The sequence below is a fragment of the Trachemys scripta genome, chromosome 3, assembly GCF_013100865.1.
Source record: "Trachemys scripta elegans isolate TJP31775 chromosome 3, CAS_Tse_1.0, whole genome shotgun sequence".
Classification (NCBI taxonomy): Eukaryota; Metazoa; Chordata; order Testudines; family Emydidae; genus Trachemys; species Trachemys scripta.
The window spans coordinates 93,874,224-93,897,784 of record NC_048300.1 but is presented as its reverse complement, the minus strand read 5'-3'; the positions used below and the strand labels follow the sequence as shown (position 1 = coordinate 93,897,784).

The window sequence follows — 23,561 nt, the reverse complement described above, 5'->3', positions numbered from 1 at the left end:
AGACTTGGGCTGACAACAAAGTAGTGTGTCTGACCTTGATCTTTCCATGGATTATTTGAACCTGAAGTTAATTTTATAAAATGTATAACAGGACTGACTGTGTTTCATTGTGGAACATGTATGTTTTTGTGAAGGTTTCAAGCAATTCTGTATATTGAGAAGACATGAAATATTAAAGAAGGCTTACTCGTATAGAGAAATGGCCCCTGATAAATACAGTATAAGGCCTTGATTCAGCAAAGTCTTAAGCATGTTTGTAATCTTACTCACATGAGTTTTGCAGTAATTTCAGCATGTTTAAACATTTGCAGGATTTTAACACAAGCCAGTGGTGATCACATTTTACTTTTCATGCTCAAATTATTAATAAAATCAATCTAATTACATAAAGTGATCACAACTAGAATAAATGAAGAGTTGATAGTCTGCTTCTTAAAGGCCATGATTCTCTTTGAAATGACTATTGATGCTACTTGCATCTCTTGCCTTATTGCAGATCTCAGTGACTGATACAACAGACCAAAATTGTCAGACAAATCATTCAAGCAGCGCAATGAGACTCCAAAAACTTATAGTGCTAGATGAGGGATAAATATACTTTTGGAATGTAGTTTGATGACTGTATATGCAAAAGTCTGGCAACTCCTATCTACCTCTCAACAATTATTTTATGAAAATATTGTTATTCACTTTGTCAATTTGGGAAAAAAGTAATGTTGATGTTTAATTAACCTAAAAGGACCAAAAGGTGCAGTCACCGTTCCCTGCTGACATTTAAAGTTTGTGTATCCTAGAGCTAAGTATAACCACTAAATATAAACAAAGTTTGTAAATTTAAATGAAATAAAGCCCCTTTTGATATCGGATTTCTCTTGACCAGCATATGACACTACAACCATCCTAAACACAACAGCCTCAACTCAGGAGAACATGAATTACTTTTGTACTGGTGAATTAACATAAGGGCAATATTTAGCTAAACAACTATTAATTTAATTATTGGAAATCTGAAACCTTTAAGGACTGATTTTGAAAATCTCCCTCTTTTTGTACAAAACTGAGCCCACAACTAATTACAGATGCAAACACTGTTATTTTGGCATCTGAATATCTATGCCACCATATATTAATGGTAGTATTTGTACACACAATTAATTGCAGATATAATTATGGATACATAACTGTGCCTTCAGCTATAGAAGACTCGTTGGTTTTTAAGCTTTGCCATTCAACCTTAATGTCTTAAATACAATTCTTGAAATACAAACCCACGTTTTTATCCTGCAACACCTGAACAGTTCCATTGAACTCCAAAACAATTAATAATGTGCACAAGTGTTACAGGATTGAGGCTTTAATGATCTAAAGTATGACCTGCAACCATTATAGTGTAATCTTTCTATGTGCAGAGTCAATAATTTAAAACATAGCAAATCAATCAAAAATCAACTTTGGCCACGTCTTCCCAAGTCTTTAACTCAGTTTAACAAATGTTTTTATAAATAGTTTAAAATTCAACTGTGGCTGAAAATGGCTTTAGTGTGTTTTCACTGAGTGTGGATAGCATCTATTTTTGTTATAACTAAATTCATGAACTAAAGCATGAAGGCCAGATAGCCAAAACGCAATGGAACTTGTTTCAACTACGGCTATGTTTTAAGACTGCTCCTGTACTGTTATCAAATTATTTTGAGAGTTCTTCATACGGCAACAATCTTAGTATATTTTCCCAGGGCTATGGAATATTTTTCCACAAACTGTCAAAATACTGACACCTGCCTTTATCACAAATTAACTAATGTATTTGTTCCTATGCTCATACCCCACTCTACATTAACTTTTGCAATATTAAGTGTAGGTGTAATTCCAAAAACCTGCTTAACAATTAGTCTTGCAAAGCGGATAAGTGTCCTCATGCCTGACAATGAATCTGTCTCAGAGGTGGAGTTGTTTACTTTGATGCTATGAAGAAAATACATCACAGGGTTTGTCAATACAGCATAGCTGGTGAGTGCCCATGTTTACACAACATCTATTTTCCTAAGCCGCACCCTTACTCACAGAACACATGCAGTTCTTTGTTTCTGCAGACTTTTTTTTCCCCACAAGCAGAATTGTGGTGCATTTCTTCTTCTGCTTTTTTGGTGTATAGTGGTTTTCTGCTATCAAAAGATGGCACATTTCTAACTTTTGTGTGTACATTTATATTCATTTGGATCTCCTAAGAGCATTTGTTCCACAGACCCTGATTCAGCAAAACATTGAACCATATGTTTATCTTTTGGCACAGCAAAGCTGAGCAGGGTGAATCTATGTAATGGGCTTACAGATAAGTGCATACCTAGGACTAAGTCTACTTTAGAACCGCTTTACCAGTATAGGAATACTATATCAGCAAAATTCTTCTAGTGTGGACACGGTTATACCAACAAAGTTGTGCACCCCTATGAGCAAAATAAGCTATCCCAGAAAAAGCAGTTTTGCCAGTACTGTACACTTGTAACTTCTACACTAGGCCCTTTTGTTGGCAGTGATGTCCGTCAGAGATCACAATAGCTATGCTGCCAGAAGTCTGTAGTATAGACATGCGCTAAGTGTTTTGCTGAACCAAGGCTCTAATGAGGAAGGTCAGGTGATAACACAATGATTACGCTAGTGCAGTACTGTTATTATATTGAAATAATGTACATAGTTTTGATAAAGCTGGCCTCATAGATATACACAGTCCTGCCATACTCTGTGCAGTTGATGTGAATGGACATTCATGTAGAAAGGAAAATACAGTATTGACAAAAGAAATGTTGTTATACAGAGATACCACATCAAGGTAAGAGGAATCAAAGAGCCTCCTGTCCAGAAATTCTTCACTACCAATACTCAATGCTCTGAAAGTTTTGATGATAATACCATGGATTGGTTTATTACAGGAGAGGGTGGGTAAGGTACTGTGGCCTGCAATGTCCAGGAGGTCAGACTAGATCAGGGGCAGGCAACCTATGGCACACGTGCCGAAGGCAGCACGCAAGCTGATTTTCAGTGTCACTCACACTGCCTGGGTCCTGGCCACTGGTCCGGAGGGCTCTGCATTTTAATTTAATTTTAAATGAAGCTTCTTAAACATTTTAAAAACCTTATTTACTTTACATACAACAATAGTTTAGTTATATATTATAGACTTATAAAAAGAGAACTTCTAAAAATGTTAAAATGTATTATTGGCACGCAAAACCTTAAATTAGAGTGAATAAATGAAGACTCGGCACACCACTTCTGAAAGGTTGCCGAACCCTGGACTAGATGATCATGATGGTCTCTTCTGGCCTTAAAATCTATGAGTCTATGATTACAGTATGATTAGCTGAGGAATTCACAATTTATCCCATACATTCCACTTTGGAAAATGTTATATTGCTTGATTCTTACACCTCTGTAATTCTGTCTGCAACAATGATCATATTCTATTGGCCACTCATCATCTGGAGAGAGTTGGATACTTCAACAGAAGGTCAGATATTTTTGATACAAGCTAATAGAAATTAGAGTAATTCATATCCAGGACTTAGGAGGGAAACACTCTTCTTGGAGATTTTCCTTAATAGACAAAGTTTGAGTCTGAAGAGAATTCCACACGGAACAGACCCAGTAGTGCCTTCAATATACATTTCCAGAAACTGTACAATTTCTAACTGCTCCAAAAGACATGGGATAACATGACTCTTTTGCCTGCATATCTCTAGCACTGAGATGTATGTAACATCATTCATTTTAATTTGCCCTGAATCAACCAAAAATTGTATGCAAATTAAAATGCACCAAGCTGTACTTTGGTACAAAGAATATACAGATCTGTCTCATCTTATGCTCAGGTTACGTTCTGCGGTCAGCGCGTAAAGCAAAAACTGCATATAGTCAAAATTACATTGAGTGTAATGGCAGGCGGAATTGCCCGCACTACAGGAACAGTATTTAAATTGTTATTTTTCTCTCTCTTTTTTTTTTTTGCTGACCGCGTAAAGCTGAATTCGCACATGTTAAATGCGCGTAAGATGCAACAGATCTGTAATTTTTGAAAGATGAATTTTTTCCCCCAATGGCAGAGAAAATTCCCTAATTCTACCTTCCAAAAAAAAAAAGACCAGAACATCTATTAGAGGTATTTTTCCTCATTCAGCAATGTAAAGGGCCAAATTCTTTGGGACTGAAAATTGAATCCTTTTTTCCAAGCATAAATTCAGGGCATGGAGCAGCCACACAATGCAGGGATTTATTGGCTAGGGGATCAGTATTGTTTGCAGACTCCCTCAACACACCCTGGCCTTATCTCTGTACCAATCCATGCTGCTGCAGTGAGAACATGTGTAGACTACTAGAGCACTTTTCCATAGCACTAATTGCAGAGTGCAGCCTCTCTATGATCTGTCCTTCTCATGTGCAAGAACAGTGACAGTTCAGTAAGAAGGGGATTCATTTCAAGCATAGAAACCTAACTAGAATATACCAGATATAGTCAAGGAGGTACTTGGAACCCATTTGAGGATTATCTATATTAAAAATAGTCATGTTCTTCTGATAGTGAGGTTATAGCACAAACTAGGATTTAACTGCAAATCTGAGGAATTTATCTTTCAAATGACACATGGGACAACCTTGAACTAGGCTTTCTAGTGACAGAGGATGTGGAAAAAGCTAATGTACTCAATGCTTTTTTTGCCTCTGTCTTCACAAACAAGGTCAGCATCCAGACTGCTGCACTGGGCAGCACAGTATGGGGAGGAGGTGACCAGCCCTTTGTGGAGAAAGAAGTGGTTTGGGACTATTTAGAAAAACTGGACGAGCACAAGTCCATGAGGCCAGATGTGCTGCATCCAAGGGTGCTGAAGGAGTTGGCGGATGTGATTGTAGAGCCATTGGCCATTATTCTTGAAAATTCATGGTGATTGGGGGAGGTCCCGGATGACTGGAAAAAGGCTAATGTAGTACCCATTTTTAAAAAAGGAAAGAAGGAAAATCCAGGGAACTACAGGCCAGTCAGCCTCACCTCAGTCCCTGGAAAAATCATGGAGCAGGTCCCCAACGAATCAATTCTGAAGCACTTAGAGGAGAGGAAAGTGATCAGGAACAGTCAGCATGGATTCACCAAGGGCAAGTCATGCCTGACTAACCTAATTGCCTTCTATGAGGAGATAACTGGGTCTGTGGATGAGGGGAAAGCAGTGGATGTGTTATTACTTGACTTTAGTAAAGCTTTTGATACGGTCTCCCACAGTAGTCATGCCAGCAAGTTAAAGAAGTATGGGCTGGATGACTGGACTATAAGGTGGATAGAAAGCTGGCTAGAACGTCAGGCTCAACAGGTAGTGATCAATGGCTCCATGTCTAGTTGGCAGCCAGTATCAAGCGGAGTGCCCCAAAGGTCGGTCCTGGGGCCGGTTTTGTTCAATATTTTCATTTATAATCTGGAGGATGGCGTGGATTGCACCCTCAGCAAGTTTGCAGATGACACTAAACTGGGAGGAGTGGTAGATACGCTGGAGGGTAGGGATTGGATACAGAGGGACCTAGACAAATTAGAGGATTGGGCCAAAAGAAACCTGATGAAGTTCAACAAGGACAAGCGCAGAATCCTACACTTAGAATGGAAGAATCCCATTCACTGTTACAGACTAGGGACTGAGTGGGTAGGCAGCAGTTCTGCAGAAAAGGACCCAGGGGTTACAGTGGACAAGAAGCTGGATATAAGTCAACAGTGTTCCCTTGTTGGCAAGAAGGCTAATGGCATTTTGGGCTGTATAAGTAGGGGCATTGCCAGCAGATCGAGGGATGTGATCATTTTCCTCTATTTGACATTGGTGAGGCCTCATCTGGAGTACTGTGTCCAGTTTTGGACTCCACACTAGAAGAAGGATGTGGGAAAATTGGAAAGAGTCCAGCAGAGGGCAACAGAAATGATTAGGGTGCTGGAGCACATGACTTATGAGGAGAGGCTGAGGGAACTGGGATTGTTTAGTCTGCAGAAGAGAAGAATGAGGGGGGATTTGATAGCTGCTTTCAACTACCTAAAAGGGGGTTCCAAAGAGGATGGATCTACACTGTTCTCAGTGGTAGCAGATGACACAAGGAGTAATGGTCTCAAGTTGTAGTGAGAGAGGTTTAGATTGGATATTAGGAAAAACTTTTTCACCAGGAGGGTGGTGAAGCACTGGAATGGGTTACCTAGGGAGGTGCTGGAATCTCCTTCCTTAGAGGTTTTTAAGGTCAGGCTTGACAAAGCTCTGGCTGGGATGATTTAGTTGGGAATTGGTCCTGCTTTGAGCAGGGGGTTGGACTAGATGACCTCCTGAGGTCCCGTCCAACCCTGATATTCTATGATTCTATGATTGGGGGATGGAGCAGGGACTTACCCATAAGTGAGAACCAGTTGTAACCCTGTTATATAAAGAAATGTTATTTATAGGAGTGGTTATCATTAAGGAAATTTCCTGGGGAGATTTACTTTTTTTTTTCTAGATTGAAAAGACGATGTATCTCCATTATGGGCTAAATGCAAAACTTTGTTTTCAAACAGTGCCAATGTGGATTTATAAGAAAATATTGGCCTTTTTAATTATTAAATTCACTCCTCATTTGAGACAGTATATGCTATATGTAAGTTTTGGGGGAGTTTTTAACACTTTAAAAATGGTGCATTAAGAGATCTGGACAAACCATTAGTTATTTTCAGAATTCTAGCAAGAATAGTTAAGATTTGGTGAATATTGAAACTAACTAACTAGTCACATTACTGTTCTGTCTATATATTTGAACATCCTAAATGGCTAAAATCACTCACATACCATATGCCATATATTTAGCATAAGCACAGGGAGAATCTGTAGCATACCACAAAAATGAAAGACCTCTTCTTTGATGAGAATTATGGAGGGAAGTTTTATATGCAAAGGGGTTTTGTTAGCGGGAGAATGTGAAATGTTGGTGGAAAGCGAGGAAATGCTACTGAATATATTTTAATTTAAAAACCCCCTTTAGTTTAATTGGAAGTAAGAATAATTATAATATGCATTCACATTGTATTTGTGCTTTCTATTGCATTTATGTTCTCTGCTTTTCTTACTTGAAACACATTGAAAGCAAATTGTTTTGCATGGACATGGTATGGGGGAACAACTTGCAGGATTGGAGACTTAGGCCTTAATTAGAAAAGCACCCTATTCAGGAAGGGTGCGTAAGCACATGTTAAGGTTAAGCATTTGCTTACACGCTCTCTTGAATTGGGATTTTATATACCACAGAGATGGAAATTGCAGAAGACACTAAGGCTACACGACAGAGCTTTCAGCTGCACTGCTGTAGTGCTGCTAGTGCAGATGCTCTAAGCCGCTGGGACTCCTGTCGATTTAATTACTCTAGCTCCCATGAGCAGCGATAGCTATGTCAGCAGGAGAAGCTCTCCCACCAACATAGCACTGTCCACACTGGCACTTAGGTCAGTGTAATTTACTTCAGTGCTTGAAAATATGAATCTTAAAAGCTGAAAAACCAGAAGAAAATAGAAATAAGACAAATTATTATTTTTAAAAATTTCATAAATGTTAAGTCACTTGGGTTTTTGACTCAAGATTTTTGAACCCTTGATGTTGGCAAGGCTGAGAAATCTGATAGCAAAATTGACTAGCTAAGAGTTACAAAAAGTGAACCAGGCTGGTATTCAAGTAGGCCACTTCAGAACTGAAACTGACTAATTGTCCAAGCTGAGAGAGACACAAAGAGTAAACAAATAGCACAGGTGGAAAGTATATCACCTTTCAGCCTTAAAATTATTTACCTGCTATGTTTATAATACCTAAAATAGTATAAATGGAAAACAATTTGAAGAAAATAAATCTCTCTCTACTTATTTCATTTAATTAACTTTGTGCATTTGATTGCAATGGTGCATAGTCAGTTTCAATTTTTTCTTGGTATGATCAGTTAGGCCCTGATCCTGCATCAGGATGTTCTGACAGCTTGATCCCTGTGTCCCATTGCCTTCAGTGAGACTGCTTGGCCACAGAGTCTCATTGTGATGTAGGACTGGGGCTTTATGTTACACTTTTGTTAGGCAGTTTCCTTTGTTTGAGTGGATCTTTCACAAAGCAACAGAAAACAGAAAAAAACATGTTTAAAATAGGAAAATGTGATTGTAAAGCCACAAAACTACCAAGGAGACTTGGGACAGGTGTAGTATGCAAAGGCACTTTGAACTTTTTTTAAAATTGACTAGATTTAAAGTTGACAGTATCCCTTTCCCCTGTTAATAGCCTAAACTAAATGACAAGAGACGCAATTACTCCTTTAATCACCGTCTTATAATTTTTTAAAGGGACAAGGTCTGGTTTATCATCATGCAACATCAAAGGGTGTGTCTCCACTCTCCAGTATGTGAGTTTCCTCTTGGGATGCAGACACTAGTAGCGTGATTTAAAGTGTAAGAAGCTAGTCACTCTCCATGGGGGTGGGGGGCGTTTAAAAGGAAAAAAAACCCACAAGGGAAAGGCTGTAAGTTTAGCCCAGGCCAGGAAGGAAGCCCCCGGAAAGTAGTGGAGTGCTTGCTTTGTGTGTGTGTGTGAAAACAGTAGCTGAGTTTTTTTTCCAGCGGGCTGTAATTTGACTGTTCTCTTTGGCTTCGCTCCAGAACCAAGTCCAAGTGGTTAATCTCCCTCCCCCCCTTTCGGGGGGAAGTCAGCTGCAGCCGGAGGCCGAGCCGGGCCTCCCTGGGGAGGGGCCGAGCCCGCGGGCAGAGCTGCGGCTGGAGGAGGGGAAGGGGGAGTTTTACGAGCCGCCCCGGCCGCACGGGAGGAGCAGGAAGTTTGGAGAATAAGCTGCTGCCCCAGAGCCTGAGCGGAGCGGCAGGAGCCGCCAGAGGACGAGGCGCTGCGGCTTGGACACCTAACGCCGGCGAGCCTCAGCGCGACTACAGGAGACCAGCGCGCTCCGATCCCCGTCCCCGGATTTAAACACTCAGGGGGTGTGCGGGGCTGACTGGGGGACGCCAGTCAGGAGCGGCTGGGAGCTGCCGCCGGCATCCCGGGGAGAGCGAGCGAGCGAGCGAGCGCTTTGTCCTGCGGAGCAGGTTTCCTCCTCCACTGATGCGAACCCTCAGGTAGCGCCTTCTCCTGCCCATGCCCGGGGCTGCCGCGGAGCTCCGGCTTCTCCCGCTCTCCCCGGGGAGCCCCGAGGCAGTGCAAATGGGTGTCCTCTCCCCGAGGACGCAGGGGAGAAGCGGGGCTGCAGGGAACCGGCTGGGTCCCCCTATCCCAGCAGCGGCGGCTGCTACTGGGGACCATTGTCAGGCTGCTTCGGAGCAGGCAGCGGTGGGGCTGGGTTGGGGGCAGAGGCGGCGGGGAAGAAGGGCGGCCTGATTCCGCGGGGGCGGAAAGCGGCGTGTGTGGGAACCGCTGCGCACCCGCCCGGGTACCGCAGGGCTAAACCACCGCCCGCGGGGTTACTTGCCCTGCCGGACGGGGGGGGGGTGGATGCCTCTCTTGGGCGCTTGGAGACAGACACGGGCGCCGCCTCAGAAGCGAGGCTGCTCCCCTCCCCTGCGCGTGGCTCAAGATCCCGGGGGATTCGTTTCGCGTTTGTTACCTGAAGAGAGGCGGGGCAGCCGCGCTGTGACTGGGCTGGGGGGCTCGTTGCACGGATAGTCTCAAATCCTCTTGTGTCCCAGCCGGCACGCCTCTGTTGCGGGGCCGGTGTGGCCCGCAGTCCTGTGCGCGCTCTTGGTGGTGTGTCACTCGTGTGGAAAGGGGGACGCGGTTCCTTTGCACGGCTGCGAGTTTTGCTGGTGAGCACGAGCCTTTAGGTTGTAACATAGGGGACTGCAGCAAGCGGGGCTGGGGCTGGAGGGAAACATCTGGCGTTTCAACTTCGTTAAACTCCGGCATCTGAGGCAGGGGACAAACTATTGCTTTAATCGTACTAGCTTTCCTAAGCAGGTAGCTACTGCCACTCTTCTACCTAGGTATTCACTGAGAAGTGTAAGCCAGTGGAAGAGTTATTGTGCCGATAACATTTCAGAAACGGGGATTTTTTTTTTAAACTCTAGCCCATCCCTTCAGTTATGTTTGCTTTTAATGAGGAAAATCCATCAATTTAGAAGTTGTTTGGACTATCCTCCTTCTTTATGTGGCCCCTCTCTTTCTACTCCAGCACTGCAAAAAATCTGAAGTGTAAATAATGCACTGCAGGCATATCACATCAGGTAGTAAAGCATCCTGTGTGTAATATATTTATGAAGTGTACAAACAATGTTCAGCTATTTTTGTCCACAAAAGTATTTTGTTTGGCTACAATTAAGTGTGATCTTAAATCTGAGCAAAGGAGATATTTTGTACACACAGCACCAGAAGTAGTTTTCATTAACATTTAACATACTGCATTATCAAATATCTGAAAATTTAATACAGGTTGCATAATGCCTCTGTTTTGGACCACATGTTATTAAAGCCCAAATGCTTGGTGTTAATTATTTGGAATTAAACTCCACAAATTCTAATGTATTTTTATTAAACCTGGCTCTTTTAAAATATATATAGTTAGTGTCAATTTGGTTCTGGTGTCTGTTCCCTAAAGCATTTAAAAATGTGACCAATTGTATTGGTGTATATATATATATATATATATATATATATACATATATTCTCTCTTGGGTGAGGTGCTAGTCTTCCTGTTTCCCTTTTGGAGCCCTGACAATTTCCCTGTTCCCTGTCCTTGGTTTCTTTTCCTGACTCTGAAGGCCTTATGTCACAGCTGTTGTCCTTCTGGAAGGATAGAATGGGAGCCCTTCAGAACCCATCAACTCCAATCCTTAAATCAGCCAAAGGGTCATTGTTGAATAAGATGATTCACTTCATTTCTCCTTTTCTTTGCAAGGCCACAGCACTCCCAGCATGAGGAGCAAAGGGCCTGGAACAAAATACAATTTTACATTGGGCTGGTTCCTGGTATGTTTTTTCCCCTTTAACTGTTAATTAGGATACTGATACAGTTGGGATTTAACTTATTTCTTGCCCTTACAAACAACATTAGGAGTGGATCAAAAGTGTGAGCAAATAATGACATGAAACTGCCTACATAAATCACAATGAATAGGTGATTTAAAAATAATAATTAATACTAACTCTATATTAGTAGTAGTCTTCTTTGCCTGTTTCCTGCTTGGAGGGAACTGCCTAACACTTGTGGTTCAGATTTCTACAAATGTTTGTTGCTCAAGCCTCTAGCTAAATTTATAAAGGAATCCTGTTAGCTTGTACAAAGCTAAATTTGGCTGTAGCAGCTACTGGATGTATAACTTATTGTGGTTAGAAAGGTACACATGTAACTGTCTTAAGCTTTATTTTTAAACTTCTGATTTTTGTGGCATGCAGTTGTCTTAATTCTGAGAATTTTTAAAGATGCACATGGATGCTTTGGCTGAAAATATACACAAAATATGAATACAGTTAAATCTCATTAACTTCACAGATGCTTCTTTTAGAATAGTGGGGGGAGGGGGAGGAAGCTGAAGTTCTTGCCCCTAGAAGGCACTAAATGGTTCCCTTATACATCCAAATATTCACTTTTTTAACTTTAGCTTCCCTCTCCCTGACAAAGTTGACAAACTGGAAACTATGCACAATGCTCTGAGAATGTTTCAGTAGCTTCAATATTAAATGTTTGTCATATTACCATGGTATTAACATATTATCGGATATTTCTAAAAGTTTAAACAATGTACAGTGGGACGTTGGTGAATTTATATATGTTATAATGTTTAGGACTTCTGTAACTAAATTTGTTAGTCTCTAAGGTGCCACAAGTACTCCTCGTTGTTATAACTTCTCTGTCATTAATATACTAGTGTTTGTTCTTTCTGATATTTACCATAATTCTTTGGTCTTTCCAAAGAGGGAAAGCTCTGTTAGAATTATACAGAATATACCTTTCAAACTGCCTTAAGTTTGGGGTCAAATATTTCTCCTTTTGAAAATCCTGTGCAACTCTTTGAAAGCTTGCCACAAATTGTCCTTATTTTAATAGATGGTGAAACAAGATTTCTTAACTAGAATGCCTTTTAATTGTTAGAATCGCATTTAGAGAGGGAAGTTTAGAAATGTAGCTTCTAAAGGGTTAATCTCTGTCCAGATTGTTAGTGCTTTGTGGAACAGAGGGAGAGGATTTATTTAACTTGCATATTTATGTGCACCTTTGAAGTGAAGCCCAGGTAAAAGATAATTTAATACATGGCTTTTGAGATCTTTTCAGTAGAGGACCTCTGCTTCCATTATTTATGGAAATCACAAAGAAGTAACCTTACTTGCTGTGAGTCATCTTCATCTTTTTACTTTCCTTGAACAGGATGTAAGAGTAGGATCCATGAAAGGATTTAGGCCTCGTCTACACTAAAAAGTTAAGTGGACCCATCTACATTGCTTGAGGATGTGAAAAAATCCATGGGGGGGAAAGAATTCTTCCATCAACCTAGCTACCGCCTCTTGGGGAGGTGGATTACCTACACTGATGGGAGAAGTCCTCCCATTGGCAAAGGTAGTGTTTTACATTAAAGTGGTACAGTGGCACAGCTGCAGTGTAGTGTTTTGAGTGTAGACAAGGCCTTATGTGTTGCATTGCTGCTCATCATAGCACCTAGAAAATCACAGGAACAATGCTAAAATTCACAAAGCTGACTTAGGCACCTAGGATCCCTATATGATAAATGGGGAAAGATAAGTACCTAAGAATGTGATGCACAAAAGCCAGCATGCTAGGCAAAGAGCTAGCTAAGCTAGCCAACAGGAGATGCTGATGAGAGGCGTGTGTCTTAAGCCCTGCCCCTCTCACAGAGGTAGATGCCTTCCAGGAGCCTGGAATTAGGCCAGCGTTTCTCAAATGTGGCCACCAGGGACTTTTCTTGCGGCCACAGCCTCCCTGGGTGCTGATTGTGGGAGGGGCAAAGCGGCGGTCCCTCCCTCAGGGCCGCCAGCAAATGCTGATCCATGCCTACTTCTGGAGCCACAAACGCTGTAGGAATAGGCGACCAGTGTGAGTTTCCCACTTTCCCGGGGGTGGTGATGCTTGGGTGTCAGCCCTGGGGTGCTGGGTGGCAGGCTCTGGCTGTGCGGCGGCAGACTCCAGCCCCCAGCCAGAGGGCTTCGGGCTTTGGCCCCGGAGATCTATTCCCAGGCTTCCCCCCCCCAACATGTCACCGCTGACCTCTCCAGTCCCCCCACCTCTCTACCTAACTCCCCATCCAGGGCTTACTTTGTCGCCCAGCTTGCTGGGGCTGAGTAAGTATGCTGTGAAAACTGATATTAACAAATATAATTTTTCACAGTAGCAAACTTACTAACTAGCAAGTCTAAGAAAAAATCAAGCGAAACATGCAAAACACCTTATTTGTATTTCTCTTCTGTTTAGGTCCAGTAAAGAATAGAGACAACTGTACATTATTTTTATTATTGAGTCTGCAATGAATACATTACAATGATTTGGACACACATACATATGCATATTTATTTGTTTTTCCTAAAGTTAATTAAATATTTTAGGAAAAATTGTCAGAGTGGCCACCAGCAAGAGTTGGTGGCCGCACTCTGAGGTCACCAAAAAATTTGTTGTGAGAACCCCTGACTTAGGCGCCTATCTCTGCTAAGCAGTCCATGGACAAGAACCCATCACCTGGAGTCAGGCATCTAAGGTGTTTCTTGCAGGAATGAGTTAGGCACCTGCTTTGCTCCACGCAAAATGGCAGAGGAGGAGGTGGTGCCAGCACCCATCTTATGACTTTTAGCCCAATGGTTAGAGTACTTGCTTGCCACAGGGGGAGAAAGGATGTGAATGTGGATCTCCCACCTCTCAGGAGAATGCTCTAAGCACTGGGCTGTGGGATATTCTGATGTTAGGCTCCCTTAGTCTCTCCTGTTGAAGCTGTTCCATGGTGGATAAATAATCAAAGAGTGATCGTAGCAGGGAAGGAGTGGACATGGGGTCTCCCACAATTCATTCTCTCTCTCTCTGGCTGTTCCACTGTGGATGAATACTTATGTAGTCATTGGGAGAGAGAGAGAGTGTGACTCTGTATCCCAGTGGTTAGGGCACCCACCTGTTGGGTGGGAGATGCCTATTCAGGAAGGATGTTTAAGTCCTAGTGAAATAAATTAGATATCATATAAGCATGTTTTCCTGATTTCAGGCTTTAGACGGTAAACACTCCAGTGCAAGGATATTGTCTTTTCTGTATTTGTACAGTACTCAGCATAACAGGGCTCTGATCCTGATTGAGGTCTTCAGATGCTATCATAATATGTACTACTATGACTAATGTTCTGAATGGAATCAGATGAGACAGTGGTAAAAATGCTGGTACCCTGCCTATAGTAGCTCACCCACCATCAGCATTACGTGGGTCTGCATCAGTGTAGACACAGCCTCTATCTATATAATGGCTTCATCTGCAACCTATGGTTAGGAAAACTGTTGAAGTGTAACCAAAGATATCATAAACTTGGGGGGACAAATATAAACTCTTATTAGTGTTTTAAAAGAATACTGTCATAGATTAACCACAGCACTCCAAAAACGCCAAATTGAAATTAGTTTGTATATTGAATTTCTCTCTCTTTGTGCAATTCATAGATGTCAGATCTCTAAGATTTAAATGTGCAGCACTGGATTTTGTGTTTTTAAAAAACAAACAAAACATTCAGAATGGGTGTTATAAAATGTGTAATAAACTCCAACTGATTAACACAACTTTAAAAAATAACCTGAAATATGGAATTCATGTTTTCTTTTTTTTAGACTCAAATCAAAGCATTTGATATGATAAAGGAAACATTTACAGAATTCCTCCTATGAAAGTAAATCTGAGAAACAATCTAAAAATCAACATTTACAATTCTAAGTTAGTTTAAAGGAATTTGTCCTCTGCATACAAAGCAAAATATAAACAGGAACCTACAACAGAATAATTTTCTAGGTGAGTATTAGAGGAATACATTTTATCTGCATACAGTTGCTAAGCAAACTAATTATTACTGCAGTAGAAATTAAATTGCCTTAGGCTTCTTGGAAATGCATTAATAAAAATACATTACAAATATGTAAAATAGCAACAATCATTCATGTACTGTAAACATGAGACACATTTGAAGCATGGTATTACTCTGAAAAGTAATGGTAGAATATGGCACTCAGTTATGCAACAGATCTACTCCCTGACTCTTTTCAGAGTCTTCATACTTGCTGATGTTGGTAACAAAATACCATTTTACTATTTTTTTTATTCCCACCATATGTTCTGCAATTTTAAGAGAAGGTGAGTGGGAGTCACTTCAGCTCTCTACCAAATTTGAAGAAAATAGGACTGTAGGAGTGTCACTGAATACTTATTTTGGCACAAAGAACCTATGGTGGTGATGAACATGGACTGAATTTGCAGGGCTGCTAATTGGAAAAGATACTGTTTTACTTGCAGAGTGAGAACATCTGACATGGAAATCACTGATAGAGGACAAACATGGATCCCTATAATAATATTAAACTTATTTTCTTACAAAGATGTTTTTCAGAGAAGAACTAGACTTCAAACAGACTTTTTTTTTATCGAGTCTTTTGTTCTGGGGGCCCAGAGAAACTAGCCAAGCTCCTTTGTGTAGCTGTAACAGTATCGCCAACTGAAAACATTAAAAAAAAAAATAAAATAAAAAAAAATCACAGATCAGGCTCATGGCTTAAAAATTGTGAGGTTTCCCCCCCCCCCTTTTGGTTTTTGAGCCTTGGGGGTGGGTGGTGTCCTATTTTCCAGCTTTTTTCTGTAATTATGATTGATGGGATTTTTTTTTTTTTTTAAAAAAAAAGCTTAGATTCCCATGTAGTAATAACATGATACCAGGACTTGGGGCTTTAGGAAAAACATCAGATATCATTAAAGTTGGTAGAGCTGCAAGACTGATAGCAAAAGGGATCACACACCAATAAATATGTTGCACTGGACAGCAGCTTTGGTGGTAACAAGTAAAATATCAGCATTTGAGCTTGGAAGTATTGTGAGCTTTATATGTAGATAGAGTGTGAGAGGTGGACAAGAGTAATTTAGGCCCTACCTACACTTTAATTTATTTTATTTAATTTAAACTAGTTCATGTTAATTCAGTTTCAAGAGGGTATGCTTGACTAAATCTGTTGTTGCTAAGTCATAACCCCATTCTAGCTTTTTTTAAGGACCTAGTTAGAACTCCTTTTTCAGACATTCTGTTGTGGTTTAGACTTGACAAGCTAGCTGGTCAAACCAAATTTAAATGGAGTTAGCCTAAATTGGTGTTGATCTGTGACTTTAAATGGTTCAGTTTATATTGGTAAAAGGTCTGTGGGGTAAAACTGCTGCTGCTAATTCAGGAGGCCTGAAAGAATCTTATTAACTGTGCAGGCAAGGGTTAATCCATGTCTATGACATGCTCTGTTGCTGAGTCAATCTCTTTTTGAGGCACTTGTAAGGCACTCGGGATACCACAGTTGTCCGTGTAATACAAATACCTAGAAAATGTGGATTGTCTTCCACCCGACTGGCAGCTGTTTTGCAGATAAGCCTACCTCTGAAACTGGGTGCTGCTTAAAGGCTCGATCCTACAAGGTTCTGGGTGCCCACACTCCTACGTGGTCTCTGATTACATTTAATGCTTCACATCCAAACAACTCCATTCATAATATTTGGTAGGTACTTCACATTCCATGAAAAACTTTGTATTATCTCCTAACCCAAGGTCTTAAAAGTAATTTAATAAATACAAACATTGAAGTAATTGGATTTGCAGAATTTCAGACTTTGCAAGACTGAGCCCAACGTGCTATTGTTGTAGAGCTGAAGTCGGTGCTGAGGGATTGCATCCATCTGATGAAGGTACTGAGCACAGCTCAGAAGTGGGTTACTGCAGGACCTGTTGAATTAGCTGCACAGGTGTCCAGTCATAACTGCTGTAGATTTGAAATCTTTTGATAGCTACAGCTAGGAAGAGGAAGTGCAGCTTGTTGTTTGTTTAGTTTATCCTCCTGACATGGACAACTTTCTCTGAGGGAGTGTGGTTCTGGGGCTAGCACAAAGGACTGGGAGTCAGGAGAGCTGAGTAGCCATTACTATACTGCTAACCACGTGTGTGACCTTAGATAAGTCACTTTTCTCTGTTCCTCAGTTTCCTGTGTCTGAAATGGAATAGCGATACACACCTACAGGGCTGCCCAGAGGGGGGGAAAGTGGGACACTTTGCCCCGGGCCCCGCAGGTGCCCTGCGGCAGTCCAGGTCTTCAGCGGCATTTCGGTGGTGGGTCCTTGGTGCCGCCGAAGATGCGGAGCAACTGAAGGGCCCCCCGCCACCGAAGACCCGGACCACCACTGGGTGAGCACAAGTGCCGCAGCTCCCCGCTTTGCCCCAAATCCTCTGGGCGGCCCTGCACTTCTACCCCGATATAACGCAACCCGATATAACATGAATTCGGATATAACATGGTAAAGCAGTGATCCGGGGGAGGGGGCGGGGCTGCGCGCTTCGGCGAATCAAAGCAAATTCGATATAACGCGGTTTCACCTATAACGCGGTAAGATTTTTTGGCTCCTGAGGACAGCCTTATATCGAGGTAGAGGTGTACTTGTCTCCCATTGTAAAGCAACTGAGACTAGCATTCTGCAACATGTTAGTATTTATGAAATTGAATACCACAGTTTACTTGTCTGTTCATTAGTGTATCTGATTTGTGATATTTCTAAGGCTACTATTACACCTCTGTATCTACATTACAATGTCATGGACATTCACTCAGGTTTTTCAACCTTTGACCTGTTGCTGTGCCTTTAGAGGTGTGAATTATGCTGCATTACTTAAATATGAGAGACAAGGTGGATGAGGTAATATCTTTTATTGGACCAACTTCTGTTGGTGAAAGAGACAAGCTTTTGAGTTACACAGAGCTGTGGAGCTCGAAAGCTTATCTCACTCACCTCATCACTCTCATATCCTGGGAACAACATCATTGCAAAAGTTAGTAAAATATATCACTTCAACAGTAACAAAGATATTAAAACAATGTTTCTTCAGCTGACTTGAGCTTGCGGGGCTCAGGCTGTGGGGCGGCTTCATTGCAATGTAGACTTCTTGGCTGGGCCATCCCACCTCGTAGGGTCCTAGAGACCAGGCTCCAGCCTAAGCCCGAAAGTCTACACAGCAATGAAACAGCCCAAGCCCTGTGAGCTTGAATCGGATGGCACAGGCCAACCATAGGTGTCTAGTTGCTGTGTAGATGTACCCTAGAAATCTTCAGAAAAACTTGCTGTTAGCTAATTTCATTAATCAGTTACAAGGTCTGATGCAGATTTCCAGGAGCTTGACCCCATCACAACTGGCAGCTGCTGAAGACTTCTTGGTGTTGGCCTTCAGGGCTAAGTTACCAGTGCACAACCTTTTTGGCACTTATTTGTGTTGGTCAAGAGTGTGAGGTGACAATATGTTTGGGATTGAAAGTCTAGAAAAAAGAGGACTTCTGTTTTTAATGGTACTCCAATATTTGACTCTGTCAGGCTTGTCAGTGTCTCTTTATTACTGTATTGCTTTGTATAAGGTAACCTAAACTCTAGTACATTTTTATAATGTGCTATTAACGGTCACTACATGTGAATTTTTACTTTAGCGCTCAATGCAAATTAATGAGCCTGCATTGTTGTTCTCTGTCTGGCTAATGTCAGTTCACACTTATGTAAGTAACACTGGGGTATTTAAAATATCAATGTACACAAATTGTCTTAATAAAATACTAATATTTTTCCTAAATTATTTAAAAAAAACCCATTGCATTAGATTCTTCCACCAAGGTTTTTTGTGGAGTGCGCAAATGAACCAAACATTGTGCTCTGTGTTGTCTGGATATGAGACTTAGTTGGGGATCATATGGGAGTATGGGTTAACAGGCTGATTTGATGGACTGGCATCCCATTTGTAGGAGTGTTTTGAAATCTGAATAAATTATTTGTAAGACTGTGGAATACCATTTATATTGGGGTCAAAAGTGAGACAGGTGGTCTCGGTTTGGGTTCCGCTTTTGTTAACCACAGCAGAGTAGAGAGAGATCTCTGCTTTTAAAATACATTTATTGTGTTGACAACTTGTATGCTTTGGGAAAATCTTTTGAGAACATCCAATATTTCACTAGCGCCATAATTCTGGCCCATTTGTGTGCTCCAATGATGAGTTAAGTGCAACTTCACAATGCTGACATAGGCAAATTTTGAAATGAGGATGATTTCAAAGACTACTGTGAGAGTAGTATATAGCACCTGTCGGCTTAATACTGGAAATCATTTTGGCTGACTTCCATCCAGAATATGTTTTGGAAAGAAAACTTCGTCCTGACATGTTTTTGAGAATAGTTTTCAAATTTGTATGTGTTTTTTTTTATGAAGTCCTCCAAGCTGCCAAAATGTTTTACATAGAAGAACGTTGTCATTACTAGCTAAGGTTTAGTTAACTTATATATAAGTTTTATAAAGCTAAAGAAATTTAACTTTCTTTAGAGGGGTTTGTTTAACTTGGTCCTGTATAAGGCTTCTCTTTAGGTCTGAAATACTCCTACGGGATACTCATGCATTCTAGAGATATCTGTTGTTAATGTCTTCTAAATGCTGTATGTTTTCTAAGAGTAAGTTTAGTTTGCAGTGAATTTCCAGAATAACTATTTTATAAATGTGCATAACTACACATTTTACTGATCTATAAACCACAGTATCAAAGCCTGATGTACTAGATAGCTAACTGGTTTAAGAAGACAACCTGCCTTCTAAATTTTCTGCACAATAGCGAAGAATGGCTTTTATATTAGTGTATGAGAAGAACTTTATACCAGTTGATAACCTAGCTACTGCTAGGATGCCTGAACAATCTCATTCCTCTAGAATTTAAAGAGTCCCTTGTTTACTGGAAGTCTTGAGAACAAAAGAAACATATGAACTAAAGGGAAAAATAGGAGAGAAAGTGTACAGACCGTTTCTCATCTTGGTTTTACTTTAATTACAGTCATAATGCAACCAGGTACCTGGACACTTGAAAGATTGCAATTAGAATATAATCAAAGAGTAAACCTTGTGAAGTTACTTCTACTTAATTGTTTCCAAACTCTGAGAAACTTTATTGGCTGTTGTTCAACGTATTTAAATAGAGTAGAAAGCCGACTCAAAGTCTTCAGGAATAAATTAAAAGAATATATTTTTTCTCTTCAGGTAATTTTTACTGAGAAAAATATGGAAACAGACTGCTTTCTTGAGTGACGTGAACAGTGAAGTCTGTTCTGAAGGGCTATTATAGTTTTCAGCATTATGTTACGCTGTAAGTTTAGTAATTATGTGGGGAATATTTTTTTTTTATTAGCTCCTCATAATTAATGTATCTAAGATGTTGGTGTAGTTTGGTGGCTTTTTTGTTTTGTTTTTGCTTAAATAGAGAATCTGTTTTGATGGGCATCATATCTATTTGGTAAGAGTGAATATAAAACAATACTGTATAATACTATTCAAGTCAGGTATAGTAATTTTTTTAAAGATGTAGACCTTTGCCTGTTTATGGTTTGGTTCCCCCAAAACCAAAGTAGCTTGGAAACTCAGCAGGGATTCTATTTATTCTGGCATAGGAATAAGCATCAGGCAGAGCTTTCTGGTCTCAAGGAGTGGTAATGGTAGGAGGCCTCTGTAATATTGCCAGCCAGCTAAATGCCTGCAGTATTTTGCCATACAGGAAATCAATTGCAGCTGAATGTTTTCCACTCCAAGTATATAAACATACCTTCCAGTGATTTTTTTTTAAATCTGTTTTTTATCTAGAGTCTTAACTTTAATAGTTACTTGAAAGTTCAGAGTCAGAACACTTGATATTTTGTTTCCAAGGAATCTACCCACTCTCTGGTATCTTGGCATTAGATCATGGTGGGATAGAAGTATGAAACAAAAAATACAAATACTTATTAAGGAGGGATGCTATCCCTGGATCACGAAATCCTGAAAAGCAGGTAAACCTCAACCAGTGACTTACTGAGACTGCATTAATAAAGGAGGTACATTTACTGTTCGGTTCCTAATTGCATAACTGCCTGAAATATGATACTCTGAAGATGGGCAAAGAAGGAAGGAGTTGCTGAATATGGATATACTTGAAGAACTGCTATTATTGGAGAATCTGTTTTCTCCAGGAAGTCCACAGTTCTACACTCTTGGGGGTCAGTGGTCAGTTAAGCAAAGTTTGTTAGAATACGCTGCAGCACCATTCTACCAAAATAGACACCTATTCTGGCTTCTGACAACAAACCAGAGTGTGTTGGTATTGATGTGCACCTTACTTTGAGTGGCTCCCTTAAAATATCCAGCTTAGATGTGGTTACCCGTTAGAACAAGTCTTTGAATCCAGTGTGGCTCTAGTAGCTTTGAGGCCTTTTTGAACACATAGCTGCTTATATCAAGAACAGATGTGTGGACTATCCATTTTGGATAGATGCTGATTCCCTTCAGACTTGTCTCCATAGGTGACAAAAATATCTAGAGTCATAGAGAGGAAGGATGGTCCAGCAGTTAAGGTGATAGCCTGGAACTCAGGAGACCAGCTTCAATTTCTTGCTCCACCGCAGGCATAGTGTGTGACCTAGGGTAAGTTATTTAGGGCCAGTTTTTTTTAAAGGTATTTAGGTACTGAAAGATTCAAGAAGTGTCTGTGTGCCTAGTTCCTGTTGCTTACAATGGGAGTTAGGCACCTAGGCATTTTTGAAAATCCCACTAGGTGCCAATTGCATCTTTAGGTGCCAAATATCTATCTATCTATCTATCTATCTATACTTTTTTTTTTAATTGGCTCTTGATGGGGTGGGAGGGCAGAGATACTATCTAGAAATAGTGGTACTTTCCAGCCTTACAGGGTAAATACTTTAAAGATGGTGAGGAGATAGGGAATTACAGCAATGGCAGGCATATAGCTATCTAAAGATAATGGCTATGGATACACTAGAGAGCTTACAGTGACACAGCTGCACTGATGCAGCTGTGCTCCTGGAAGCTCTCTAGTGTGGCCACTCTAAACTGATGGGAGAGAGCTCTCCCATTGACTTAATTAATTCACCCCCAATGAGCGGTAGCAGCTACGTCAGCAGGAGAAGCTCTCCTGCCTACACAGCACTCTCCACACCGGCAATCTAGGTTGGTGAACTCAGGGATTGGCACCCTTTGGCACGCGGCCCATCAGGGAAATCCGCTGGCGGGCCGGGACACTTCGTTTACCTGCAGCGTCCGCCGGTTCGGCTGATCGCCACTCCGAGTGGCTGCGGTTCGCTGTTCCAGGCCAGTGGGGGCTGCAGGAAGCAGTGTGGGCGGAGGGATGTGCTGGCCGCCGCTTCCCGCAGCGCCCATTGGCCTGGAACAGTGAACCGCAGCCAGTGGGAGCTGCGATCAGCCGAACCTGCGAACGCTGCAGGTAAACAAATCGTCCCGGCCTGCCAGCGGATTTCCCTGATGAGCTATGTGCCAAGGTTGCTGATCCCTGGTGTACATTATGTCATTCGGGGGTGGCTTATTCACACCCCTGAGCGACATAAATTATACCAATATAAATGGTAGTGTAGACGTAGCCAATGTAACATCCGAAGGGCTAATGTGTTAGGACACTATTTGTTAGGCCATGCCCACTCTAGGACAATAATTAATTGCAACAACAGGCACTGTTGCCAACCCCAAACATTCAAATATCATAGTACCACTTCCCATCCTCCTTCCTCCCCCCCCCCCAAAAAAAAAAATCATGAGGCAAGTTTAAAAATCTAAAACAAAAAGAACTCTAAATGGGCTTTGTTTTTATGTGCCTTCTGGGTCTTGAGCCTTTAGGGAGCATTCAAGTAACGTCTTTTGAGGTTTTTTTTCCTCCTGATCCATGAGGATAGCTAGTAGCTTAGCTTAAGAAAAGAGCTAGAATCTTTAGATGAGATCTTTAGCTTTTTTTTTTCCTTAAGTTTTGACATGGCACCAGAAGTTTTTAAGAAACACCAGTATAACAAGAGTTGGCAACACTGCAACCTTTTTGGTATGAAGTTTGGTTGGACAGTGTGAATGGGGCCAAACTACATTTTAAGCAGGTTAAAAAACACATGATGTTGGTCACACCAATACTCATCGGTGCACCAAAATGTGATGTAACCTAGTTGAGTCACAACAGAGCTTAACCACCGTTGTTAAACTAAGCTGCCTTCCTGTGCAGATAGGACCGGGGTGATCATATGTATTCTGATTGATCAGAGTTGAGCTCAGAGAGATACACCAAGAAAGATTTCAAGCATAGATAGTGTGATTGAATCTGATCAGGAGGAAATGATGAATATGTGCCTAATGCAAAAATGTGTGTTTACTGATGTTATTATGCAATTATTTGCATATTTCTCTGTGTCTTAGAAATATAACAGATAAAAACAGAGTGAAGAGGAAGTGCATTTTCTTACCAAGGAAGAATAGTCTTGTGTTCCTAGCTCTGCCTGAG

The 23,561-nt window shown here is 41.1% G+C and overlaps 1 protein-coding gene and 1 long non-coding RNA gene across 2 annotated transcripts in view; one reads left to right on the top strand and one right to left on the bottom strand.

Moving 5' to 3' along the window:
* The window catches only part of LOC117874843, a 58,489-nt gene extending 48,459 nt beyond the window's left edge, over positions 1 to 10,030 (bottom strand). The window contains exon 1 of the long non-coding RNA XR_004645095.1: positions 9,625 to 10,030. This is a non-coding gene — a long non-coding RNA (uncharacterized LOC117874843). The remainder of the gene's footprint in view (positions 1 to 9,624) is intronic.
* PLEKHG1 (pleckstrin homology and RhoGEF domain containing G1) overlaps positions 8,741 to 23,561 on the top strand; it is a 222,575-nt gene continuing 207,754 nt past the window's right edge. The window contains exon 1 of the mRNA XM_034765428.1: positions 8,741 to 9,139. The gene's annotated coding sequence lies outside the window, so the exon portion shown is untranslated. The remainder of the gene's footprint in view (positions 9,140 to 23,561) is intronic.